The following is a 12,911-nucleotide window of genomic DNA, read 5'->3' as shown; positions in this document are numbered from 1 at the left end:
AATAAGGATTTAAAAAAACCCTCAATGAGAGAATTAAAAAACAAAACGGAACAATGAGGCTATTATAAAGAGAAGAGAAATGAAGGAGATGGAATCTCCTGAAAGGAATCACTTTGCTCCAAACTCTCTTGGGCCTAAGCCTCACCTGTATGAACGTAGGAGTCTAACTACCCAGAAACCTGCATCCAATTGTGGAGGAGACCAGTCTTTGGGATGAGTCATCAGGGATGATGGTCACATGTCCTTGGGCAGCGAGCTGGTTTCCTCAGGCTGCTGTACCAAAGTGCCATAAACTAGTGACTTGAAACAACAAGAAATTTGTTCTCTCACAGGTCTGGAGTCTGGGAGTCTGAAATCAAGGTGTCAACAAGGCTCTGCTCCCACAAAACCTGTGAGGGAGATTCACTCTTTGCCTCTTCCGGCTTCTGGTGTTGCCAGCACTCCTTGGCATTCTTTGGCTTGTGATTGTGTCACTCCAACCTCTGCCTCTGTGATCACATGACCTTCTCCTTCCATTTTTTGTCTTGATATCCAAATTTCCCCTTTTTGTAAGGACACCAGTTGTGTTGGATCAGGGACCTGCCCTACTCCAGGAAGAACTCATCTTAAATAATTACATCTGCAAAGATCTTATTTCCAAATAAGGTCACATTCTGAGGTGCTAGGGGTTAGGACTTCGATATACCTTTTGGGGGAATAGTTCAACCTATAACAAGCAGCCTAGCTGCATGTCCAGTTCTGTATTTCCAGGGAGGCAGAGATGAGAGCTGACAGTCCCTTTCCTTTCTACCACCAATGGCCCTGCTTCAATATGCTCCAAACATCAGTGTCTATTACTGTGTCAAGTGTATGCCAGCAGGCTGTGGCCATAAGGAATTTAAGCCCAGAGGTGACCCCAGGTAAACACCCTTCAAACACCCATCTGGGGAAAGGAGTTGTAGAGTTGGGATCCTCACCCCAGAGTTACCTAAAAGAAAGTTGGTGGAATCACCTCAGTGAACTTCAGAATCTCTACTGATCCCCAGGGAATAGCTAAAAGATGAAAGAGTTCATTATTGTTATAGGAGGGCTTGAGTGAAGGAGAAGAGGTGGTCATTGCTTCTTTGCATTTAAATCCCTCAAAGGATTGGTGCTGAGGTTAGCCTCTGAAGGGCCCCAGGACTCTGGAATGAAGTTTCAATTCACCCTTTCCATAAATCTGGATGGGGTGGGGGGTACTACCTCTGGCCAGTAGGGGGCACAAGAAACTGACACGTAAGGCACAGTTTTCCTGGAGTTTTGGCTAGTCCTAGGGCTCCCAACTATCTATGTCTGCTTATTAGAAATGATGAGGGTAGAGGTGTGGGGAGGGCTTCTTAAAAATACTACATACCTGTGCAAAGATATGAAGTCATTTCTTCAAAAAAGATCTACCCAGAGCAAATGAGCACATGAAAAGATGTTCAACATCATGAGTCTTTAATGAAATGAAAATAAAAACCAGAGTGAGATATTGCTGTACACCTACTGGAATGACTAAAATTAAAAAGACTGACATACCAAATGTTAGCAAGGATATGGAAAAAGCAGAACTCTTACACACAGCTGGTCAGAACATAAAATAGAACAAATGCTGTGGGTTTTTGTTTATTTGTTTGTTTTTAGTTTTATTACTATTTTATTAAGAAGGAAATCCCACTGAGGGATCTTTCTAAGGTTTTTCATTTCCCTAGTGCAGGGAAATAAAACCTCAAAACCTCTGACTGAAAAAACCTGTGTGGGTTGTGGTGGCAGGAGAAACTCCCAGCCTCACAGGAGAGTTCATTGGAGAAACCCACAGGGTCCTAGAATGTACACAAACCCACCCACCTGGGAGTCAGCACCAGAAGGGCCCAATTTGCTGTGAGCAGTGGGGGAAGTGACTGAAAGCCGGCTGAGAGATGAGCTAGCAGCATTGTTCCCCCTCGTATAGCGCCACAACACAGTGAAGTGGGTTGCCCCACCCTAGTGAATACTTAAGGCTCCGCCACTTACTAGGTAACAGGCTCCCTGAGACAAAAATAAATAAATAAATAAATAAAGATGGCCCAAATGAAAGAACAGATCAAAGCTCCTTAAGTGATGAAGAGATAGCCAACCTATCAGATGCACAGTTCAAAACACTGGTAATCAGGATGCTCACAGAAATGGCTGAGTATGGTTGCAAAACAGAGGGAGAAGTGAAGGCTATGCAAAGTGACATAAAGAAAAATATGCAGGGAACCAACAGTGACGGGAAGGAAACCGGGACTCAAATCAATGACTTGGAGCAGAAGGAAGAAATAAACATTCAACCAGACCAGAATGAAGAAATGAGAATTCCAAAAAATAAGGAGAGTCTTAGGAACCTCTGGGACAACTTTAAACATTCCAATATCCAAATCAAAGGGTTGCTAGAAGGAGAAGAGGAAGAGCAAGAAATTGAAAACTTACTTGAACAAATAATAATGGAGAATTTCCTCAATCTGTCAAAGGAAATAGACTTCTAAGAAGTCCAAGATGCTCAGAGAGTCCCAAAGAAGTTGGACCCAAGGAGGAACACACCAAGGCACAACATAATTACATTACCCAAGATTAAAGATAGGGAGAGAATCTTAAAAGCATCCAGAGAAAAGGAAATAGTTACCTACAAAGGAGTTCCCATAAGACTGTCAGCTGATTTCTGAAAAGAAAACTTACAGGCAAAAAGGAGCTGTAAAGAGTATTCCAAGTCATGAAAGGCAAGGACCTACATTCTAGATTACTCTATCCAGCAAAGCTATCATTTAGAATGGAAGGGCAGATAAAGTGCTTCTCAGATAAGGTCAAGTTAAAGGAGCTCATTATCACCAAGCCCTTATATAAAATGTTAAAGGGACTTACCTAAGAAAAAGAAGAATATAAAAAATATGAACCATAAAATGACAACAAACTCACAACTATCAACAACTGAACCTAAAAACAAAACCAAAACAAACGACACAAACAACTAGAAAGGAATGGAATCACAGAAATGGAGATCACATGGAAGGTTTTCAGCAGGGAGGGAGAGGAGTGGGAATGGGGGAAAAGGTACAGGGAATAAGAAACATTAATTGTAGGTACAGAATAGACAATAAGACGTTAAAAATAGTATGGGAAATGGAAAAGCCAAAGAACTTATATGTATGACCCATGAACATAAACTAAGGTGGGGGAATGCAGGTGGGAGGGGGGCTGCAGGGCAGAGGAGAATAAAGGGGAGAATAAAATGGCACAACTCTAATAGTATAATCAATAAAATATATTTTTTAAAAAGTTCAGTCATTCCTTGGGTACAGGGAGAGTGAGAGGAACAGAGGGGACAGATGACAAAGGAGCACAAGAAGACTTTTGGGATGATAGTCATATTCATTTTCTTGGTTGTAGTGATGGTCCCAAGGAGTAAACACATTTGTCAAACTTCTTTGTTGAGAACCATCCTGCCTGGTTTCAGAAGCTGTAACCCCCCCACGGCTAAGGCTGAGTGAGTGACCTTCAGACCATAAGCCGCTAAGGAGACAAAGCTTATCTCCCTGGCAGGAGCGCTGCTTCTGCTCCTTTTACTTCACCCTGCCTGGCCCCCTATGCTTGATCGGTTAGCCAATGACGGGTAAGATTTCCCAAGGGGGGAATGACCTAAGACAGTCATGATCACAGGGAGGCCCCAGGGAAGGACTTGGGGGGCTATAGCAAAAGGGGGTGATAGACCCTCGCCCCTCGGCTTTGACATAGCCCAAGTCCTCATTCTGTCTGCGAGAAGTCTCCTAATTTCTTGGCTGCCTAATTTCCCCTGCTTGACTTAAGCCTGAAACAATGACAGAGGGTGGTGCAGCCCTGTGCTGGAAAGGGTGCGTTCCCTGGGCGATTAGGCCGAAGAAAGAATGCATAAAATCCTGTGAAACCTGCTTTGCTAAGAATGCTCTCAATTAAATGATAAGGGTCTGAGCAGGAAATGAGTTTGTTTCCCAAAGTTTTGTAGCCCTTTAGCTAACAGACCCTGACTCAGAATAAGCCCTCTTAGTTCTTTGTATGTTATCTATTGTTTGATCCTTACTGCGTAACAATGATTAATGAGCTTTACCTGAATTCTTATGCAAACGAACCCAATAAAAGCCCATTGAGGAAAAGGCTCTTGGCCCTTCTCCTTTGAGAGATCAGCCACCTTTCCTCCCCAAACAAACCATGTTTTGGTAGACTTATTCTCATCCGTGGTGGCCAGGGGGGCCCTGTGGGTACGCCCCCCTCCCACTTCTTCAGTTGGTCACTTAAAAAGTATACTTATATTATACCTCAATAAAGTTGTGTATGTGTGTGTTTTTAATGCTACCTGAGCTCCAGTCCCCAGAGATTCTGACTGTGTTGGTCTGGGTAGGACAATAGGAGTGATATTCTTAAGAGTCTGCCCCTAAAATGCAGCCAGGTATGATCATTGACCCTTGTAATTTCTGGTAAGATTTTTGATTGTGAGAGACTGAGGATAAATAATGGCTGTTAATTTTTTGTGATTGAGGGAAAATAATGTATTTCAACCAACCAAAGGACATCGACCTAGGAAAATAGTTGAGTTTACTAAAGTGTAGGTGAAACCACACGAAATCATCACCTTTTGGATCATAAAAGCTCAACTGCCAGTGATTCCATAAGATTAAACCCATATTTTTTAATATTTCCACCCTTATTACACAATAAGTAGGAATTGTCATATAAGTGCTGGACCAAGTCCCACTAAGTATGTTACTTCAGAATATTAGAACTAGAATATGGCAATTTAAACATACTTCACTAACCATACTCCTCCCCGACCTCACCTGCTCTGCCACCACCCACCAGCCAGTAAATACTCTGAACAGTACAAGAAAATATAATTTAAATTAAAAATAAACACAATGTTTTTTTAAGCCATCCATTTGGTCCTTCTCATAAACTTTCATCCCATTTTTCTATGTTTAAACTCGACTTTAAATATGTTTTTTTCTCTCTTAAAAAGTAATGTGTATTCACTGTAGAAAAGGTGAAAAATACAGAAAAACACAAGTAAGACTCTGAAAATTAAGCATAACCCCACTACATAGCTTGGCCACTTCTGAAAACCCAGGACTTTGCTCGGTGGTTAGCCATTTTTGAAAATAAACTCCAGGTTATAAACAGTTCTTTGTGGTTCCTCTAAATTACCTGAGGCCCTTGTTAATATTTATTCAAGCAGGTTAAAGTATGAGTTAGTTCCTTAATTACCAAAACAGGATCTTGTATGAAGTGTTAATCCAGTGGTATAATAAAACTAGCTGGCTCATCTAAAGAATGAAAAGCAAGCCCTGGCCAGTGGCTCAGTCGGTTAGAGTATCATCTCTTTAAGCCAAGGTTGTGGGTTTGATTTCTGGTCAGGGCACACGCAACAAGGAACCAATGAGTACAAAAATAAGTGGAACAACAAATTGATGCCTCTCTTTCTTTCTCTCTCTCACCCCCTTCCTCTCTCTAAAATTCATTCATTCATACATACATACATACATATCAATTTGAATGCAGATTTGGGCATCTCTATTCACTAGTTCTCAGAAATGGTTTTAAATAATTAGTGCCTAGAAAGAGGTGTTCTGGTTCTCTTCTGTAATATACAGTTACCAGTCAGTTAGAGCTAAGGAAATACAGAATTGCATAAAATAATAAAGATAACAAAGTGGGTAAATAGGGCAGCCCAGGGGTGGACCAAAAATCTGATAAACTAATTTCTGAAAATATTTCAGAGCCACACTATGGATGAATTAATGAACAGAAATGTAGAAAATTTCAAAATGGAGCTTTAGTGACACGATGCCTCTCTTTAGGAAGGAGACAATCCTGGGTGATAGCCGACCAGGGAATTGCCTTGGAGCCTCTTCCTGGCTCCTACACAGGGAGTATAGTACAGGGAATCTGTCTTCAGATTCCCATCTGCTCACATTAAGGTTAAAAACTGTAGGAGGCATCTGGGAAATAAAACATATTTATTCCTCTTGGGTAGTCTAAAAAAAATTCTTATCTTAGTCTGTTCAGGAGGCTATTACAGAACACCACAGACTGACTGGGTGGCTTATAAACAACAGAAATTTATTTCTCACAGTTGTGGAGGCTGGAAGTCCAAGATCAAGGTGCTGGCAGAATCATAATGTCTGCTGAGAGTTCACTTCCTAGTTCATGGATGGCCATCCTCTCATTGTCCTCACGTGAAGAAAGGGGCAAGGGATCTCCTGGGGTCTCATTTCTCTCTCTCTCTCTCTCTCTCTCTCTCTCTCTCTTTCTTTCTATTGTTGTTCAAGCACAGTTGTCTACATTTTCCCCCTACCATTCCCGCTGGGTCTCATTTCTAAGGGCACTAATCCCATTTATGAGGGCTCCACCCTTATGGCCCAATCTCCTCCCAAATGTCCCACTTTCCAGTCACCTTGGGGGTTAGGATGTCAACATTATGAACTCAAGGGGGACACAAACTCTCAGACCATAACAAGTATATACCTTTACATCTGAGAGATGAAAACTAGATTACACAATGAAGTACAGGAATCTTTGCCTGTTTCCTGCTAGGGAAACGCTGAGAGTCTGGCCTTAGCACAATTCCATGAGCCTTGAGCAAATGCCCATGGTGAGCTTAGTGACGTGTGCCATTCGGCCCTTGAAGAATGATCCTCCTGGTCAAACGTTAAACAAGGTCTCTCTTGGTCCCACAGGGACCCACGCAGACTCATGGACTGAAGACATTTGAGAAACAGCTGATGCAAGCAGGAGCTTCCGTGTATCTGACTGAAAGCACAGCCTTCCAAGAGTGAAGCAGCCATAAATCCCCTCTCCCACTCACACAGGGTGAGAAAGTCCACAAACAAACATTTTCAAAACAGTCATGCCTCTCATTTGTTCCCCTAAAAGCTCTTTTTTCTCCCCACAAAAGCCCTTTCTGATGCCCACCCCCATTAAGTTGGTATACAAACCCCCATATCCAGCTGTTGAGGGGGTGCATTTCACCCAAGTACACTCACACCTATGTGAATAAAACCTGTTTTCTCCTGTTAATGTGTCTATTGTTAACTTTCAAGCCCCTAACCACCGAATCTGAGTTAGTGGAGAAAGTTTGTCCCCCCAACAATGAGGAGGGGTCCATTTTGGGGTTGGCAACAGTTGTACCCAGAAACTCGTCGTCTGCTGCCCTGTCTTTGCCCACACGTGGGATGTTCTGATTGTTTCTTCCCTTTAAGGTCCCCAAAGCTCATAATGATGCAATTGGGAGAAATTTACCAGAACTGTGAAATCTTGAGATGAGACTAAATGGTTGCTTAAGCTCTCAAGTTATAGCACTAGCTTAAAATCCTGAGCTGAGCTTCACCCTCTTTTTGTAGCAGTGCTACACTTATTGTTTTTTCATGTGTTTTTCAGGAATTCTATTGTCTTTAAAAAGGTCTGTTTTTACAAGTCCACTCTTGGCAGGGTTTAAGTTTGATTCCAGTATGGCCAATGTTCTATTCCAAGGAAATCTAGACAAAGTGATATATAACAGAAGTTTCAATGCACAAGTAAAGATTTATAGGATACTTTGCACATGTATGGTGAGTTTATTTAAAAAGCAACCCCTCCCCCCGGCTGTCGTGGCTCAGTGGATTGAGCACAGGCTGCAAACCAAAGGGTCGCTGGTTCAATTCCCAGTCTAGGACGCATGCCTGAGTTGCCAGGTCCCCAGTAGGGAACGTGTGAGAAGCAACCACACATTGATGTTTCTCTCCCTCTCTTTGTCCTTCCCTTCTCCTCTTTCTAAAAATAATAAATAAATAAATAAATAAATAAATAGCAAACCCATGATCAAGGGTAGATTCCTGGGGAAGCAAAGGGATGTGTGGTCAGGAGGGGGAAGGCCACTGTTACAGATTTTCAAGAAGGAAGTGGGAAACAGGGTCAAAGGCCACAGATGGGTTGAAAAACTGAAATGACCTAGATTGGTCACGGGTGATGTGGGTGAGGGCAGTTTCAGGATGCGTGGAGTTGGGGAGCAGGCTACCTAGAGGAAGTGGCACAACAAGTGTTAATGAGCCTCCTGGAGAGAATGGTGCAGAAATGACAGTCATCCGGAGGAGGAAAGCTCCCTCTGTTCCTAACCCTACACAGCATCCCTGAAACTTTGAGTTAAGAATTAATGAGGAATATGAAAATTAGAAATTTACAAGATGAGAAGTAGAATATTTTAAAGTGTGCGTATCCATAAAAAAATCAGGAAAATTAATGTTTTCTTTTTTTTAATTATTAAGGAAACCCTCTACTCCTTTACTAGGTCAGATTTGATTAGATTCTCCATCCAGTGGCTGCAATGCTGACAATCGGTGAGACGCAAGAGCTAACTCTAGATAGATTAGCACAGTTTAGGGAATATGTCTATGAACAATGTTTTCAAAATATTCCAAATCTGCTCAATCAATTATTAAAATATTGAAAGCAATTCAAGTTCCTTTTTCCATCTGCATGGGGAAGTTCACATTGTTTTGCAATAGGAAGCAGAGCTGTGTAAAGGTTCCTGGTCCTTTCAGAACAGCTGGCTTTGCCTGAGGAAAACCACCCCTGTAGCTAGGTTCTAAGAAATAAAAGAACTGCAGGGAATGACCGGATGCCAAGGTCCCCAAGTCTGAAAGGAAAGCAGAAGAGGGGTCCTATGTTTAGGAGCACCCAAGTACAACCATGGGTGCGGAAAGAAAGGGGACTTCTCCAGCAGCGGGTTAGAGAGCAAACAGTGGTGGGAGCCCAGGGTGGCCGCTGAGCTCAGGAGCAACCACACCCACACCCAAGCAGACTTTCAGCAGAATATTCATCAGTTTTTCAGATGTGCCCTACTAGGATCCTGGTCTGCACTGATTGGTCAGTCAGAGGACAGGGGGTCTTTAGTCTCTGCAGTTGGTTCTGGCATCACCCACCTGGTTTTGCTGCTTTTCTGGGCCTGGAGCTGAAGCACAACTGAAGCCAAGATCTTATCTCTGGGGAGGGAAGGCCAGGGGAGGGGAGCTTACCCTGGGGGTGAGGTCCCTGTTTTCCCAGTTTTGCCCCCTACCAGGCACTTAGGGACTTCCACCTTGGTGACCTCACCTGACTGTAAATTGCTCCGCCACTGGGTTCAGCTATTTGACTGAGTTTCCCTATTCCACTTGCCAAAGACGTTCCCTAGTTTCTCACTATCCTGCCTCAGCTCTGCAGTTGTCATGTCATTACAGCTTTGGATATTTTGTTTTGCCATTTTGAAGCAGGAAAAGGAGTTTTCAAATATTCTCATCTAGCTCCTCCTCCCAACCCCCAATCTGTGAGTGAGGTGTGTATGCCTAACAGTCTTTCTGTAAGTTTGGTTCACTAGTCCTGCAAAGGGCCCAGGGGCATGGATTTTCCAGTCCTGGAATGTTGCAGTGCAAGCCTTTGGGCAGGGAACCCAGACCTCAGTTCTTTACCTCCCTCGTGGAAAGGAAGACGATGAAGGGGATTCTAAGGGAAAGAAGAACAGAAACTTTGGGCAGGGTGTGGAGGGGGAAGAGTGGGAGGTCCCACACAGAGGAGGGAATGAGGGAACTGACATGTACTGTGAGCTCCCTGTGTAAAGGGTCACACACCCACAGCAAGAGTGAGTGGGGCAGTATCATCGTGTACATTTAATAGATGAGGAAACTGAAGTGCTGGACAATTAGGAACATTTGCCCAGGGTTGCTTGGTGAAAAAGTGGCCAATCTGGATTCGAAATCCAGATCCCCTCAGGCTCTTTCCTTTCCTTCAGCTGACGCCAGGCCTTTAGCAAGAAACTGAGGAAGGGGATCAAGACGGGCATTGAAATGGCCAGAAACTATGTAGGAAAAGTTGGTAGATTTGGTTAGATGCAAATAAAAACTATTTGTGTGGTCAAAAATAAATTGCCATAAACAAGGTTGACATATGAACAAATATATACATATACATTTTTATATGTCATATAGCTTAAGAATCTACTTATAAGGTTTATAATTTACATGTTTTATATTTATGTATGTTTGAAATTTATTTACATGATTCACATATGATCCCCATCTCATAAGGTATGTTTCAAAATAACTACTGAGTGATGCTCACTTTTAAGAAATTTAATGATCAATTTTAAATTGCATGTGGGTATACTTCTGGAGCAATGTTTCTCAATTGAAGGTGATTTTGACACCCCTGGGGACATTTGCCAGTACTGGAGACATTTATTGATTGTCATGATGGGGTGGTGATATTGCCCTTGCTATTTGTAGGTAGAGGCCTGGGTGCTTCTAAACATCCACAGGACAGCCCCCAGGACCAACAGTTATTTGGTCCAAAAGCTCAGTTGCATGGAGGTTGGGAGGCCCTGCTCTGGAGGTGGACTGCTGTTAACTCTAGAGTTGATGAAGGTGTGTATGTTACCCCATCTTTCCACATGCTGGTCCTGGACTCCTCTTTCTTCCCATCCTTCCCTCTTCTCCTTCTTTTCCCTCTCCCTTCCCCTCAGTCTTATTATCCCACATCTAATCCACACCAAATCCTGTAGGTTCCACCTTAAAAATATAATCAGAATGTCAACAGCTCTGACCACTATTACCACAGGTAGGTGACGTTGTTTAGGACAGGTCCTGTCTTTCATCTGCTCAAGAACCTTAGGCACTCTTTTATCCCATTCAGGGGACAAGCCACAGACCTAACCACAACCCACAGGTCCTAATGACCCATCCGCCCTCCCTGTCCTGCTCTATCCCGGGACTTCCTGTGGCCCACACAGCCCCCAGGCAGCCTTCCTCCCAGGGCCTTCTACCTGAATCCTTCTTCCTCCAACAACTGCATGTTTAACTCCTCACTTCGGTCTGTTGCTCCATGGAAACTTCCTCATTTAAACAATATACATATATTGTTTAAAGTTGAACCCCCTGCATTCATTCTCAGGCCTCATTCTCTGTTCATCTCCCTGCTCTTTTTTTGTCCATCTAACACTTAAGCATTTAGGGCACTCTGTATTTTGCTTGTTTGTTTTACTGGCTGTCTCTCTTACTGCTCTATCCCTATATTAGGGTTAAATGCTTCAATTCCTAGATAGGCAGGTTCGTTTGTTTGTTTTTAAGGAAAGTAATTTAAAATGGAGAATTGTTCTACAACAAAGTACCTAGAAATGCTTCCAGGTTACTTTGTAAAATTCTTGAGAAGGAACCCTATTTTGTTATTTCTTTTATTTTAACTGTAGACAGACCTTGAATCGCTCATTTTGCATCTTTTTCAAAAATAAACTACATAATTTTCTTGGCCTAAGGTACATTTCATCTAGCAATTGGAAAAAAGATTACCCTGTTAGGCCAGAGGTTTAAATCCAGGCAAAATAAACATCAAACTTGGCATTAAGTAGCTAGTTTAAACAGACTCTTAACCCTAAGCCTACCTCCTTCTTCAGTATTTCTTCCTGAATATGAATAAGGCCATTGACAGTCTTTAAGAAACTTTTTTAGGAGAAGTGGAAATTTGATTTGGAGACATTCTCCTGGTTAAGTTCAGTTTTTTCAAGTGCTGTCCAATTAAAAAAAAGTTTAAACAAACTTGCTGAGTGAATTCTACATGCTAGGCACTGGGCTAGGTGCTGGACAGTCCCTCTCTTCCCCTAACCCTGCTCTGAACGCAGCAGCAGTTTTTCAAGTGGAGACAACATTTGGTTAATCGACAAACATATTCAAATATGCACTGATTATGTTCCAGCCCTGGACACCTGGGAGACACCAGAGAACAAAACACAAGGACCCCACTCCCGTGGGCTTTCATTCCCATGTTTATTGAATGATGGAGTGTGTTGAGAAAAGTGTAGTGAGCTGGATGGGTCACAGAATTAGCTTAAATCATGCTCTCTGTCCCCAGGGCGTTGTTAAATTACTACAGGAGATAACAATAAGATAGTGGCGAATAAAATGAACCAGTTAGAAACTCTCACAGGCAACACTGCATGGAAGAGGCTGAGAAGGTGGTGGAAATGAAGAGAAAGGAACAGGAAAGGGCTCAGCAGAGGGGGAGGGCTTGGAGGAAGGGCGCCTGGGCTGACGGATGGAATTACAAGGCCCATGCACAGGGATGCAGACTGGATCTGGGGGACTTTTCCAGTATGGCCAGCTCAGTGAGTGAGGGTGTGGAGCATGGCTGGTTGAGATGTGTTTTTGAGACACCGCTTCTGGCCTCACCAGGATGGTGAATTCATCAATTCTTTCCTGACTCAAAGCTTCCTTGAGCAACTATGATGTGCTAGATACTCTTCTCCGGGCATGGCGGTGAGCAAAACAGAAAAAGTCCCCTCTGGAGAGGAAGACTGCACGGTTAAATATGTGAATAAGCAACACACTTTAAGTTAGCGGCAAGAAAATAAAGCAGGATAGGGCCATAAAGGGGAAGAGGCTTGTAAAAGGGTGGCAAGTGTGTGTGGGAGGGGAGCAAACAGTGGTGGGCAGAGTTCCAACTGCTGGATTAGGAAATAGGGAGCAGGCAGGTCTCTGAGCAGAGAAAGCACTAGTTTGGAAAGGTAGTCTAACAGTAACCTTCCACGCAGGCGATGCGAAGCGGGTGAGATGCCTTCATACCTCTGCCCCATCTGAGTATTACAGTGCTTCTTTAAGTGGGCCACGGATCCCATTCCCTTTCTGCAGAAAACCGTGAGGACGCGCAGTGGCTGCACACACATTGCCTACGTTGTTCAAACTAGAGCTCTGACTTCTACATCAGCATTCTCTAAAATAAATACCAAATCCCACACGCTGAATATTTTAGGAGCATTTCAAGGTTTGCTCTATTAACAAGAGGAAAGATTTTGCTAATAGTCATTGCAACTGCAGAAGTCAAATTTTCACTCCGAAGTTTTAAATGGCGACGGCTGTCCATTTTTCATA

Source organism: Phyllostomus hastatus, unplaced genomic scaffold (assembly GCF_019186645.2).
Source record: "Phyllostomus hastatus isolate PE091 unplaced genomic scaffold, TTU_PhHast_1.1 phas_scaffold_46, whole genome shotgun sequence".
Lineage (NCBI taxonomy): Eukaryota > Metazoa > Chordata > Mammalia > Chiroptera > Phyllostomidae > Phyllostomus > Phyllostomus hastatus.
The sequence above is the reverse complement of the archived record's forward strand: the minus strand, read 5'-3'. Positions refer to the sequence as shown.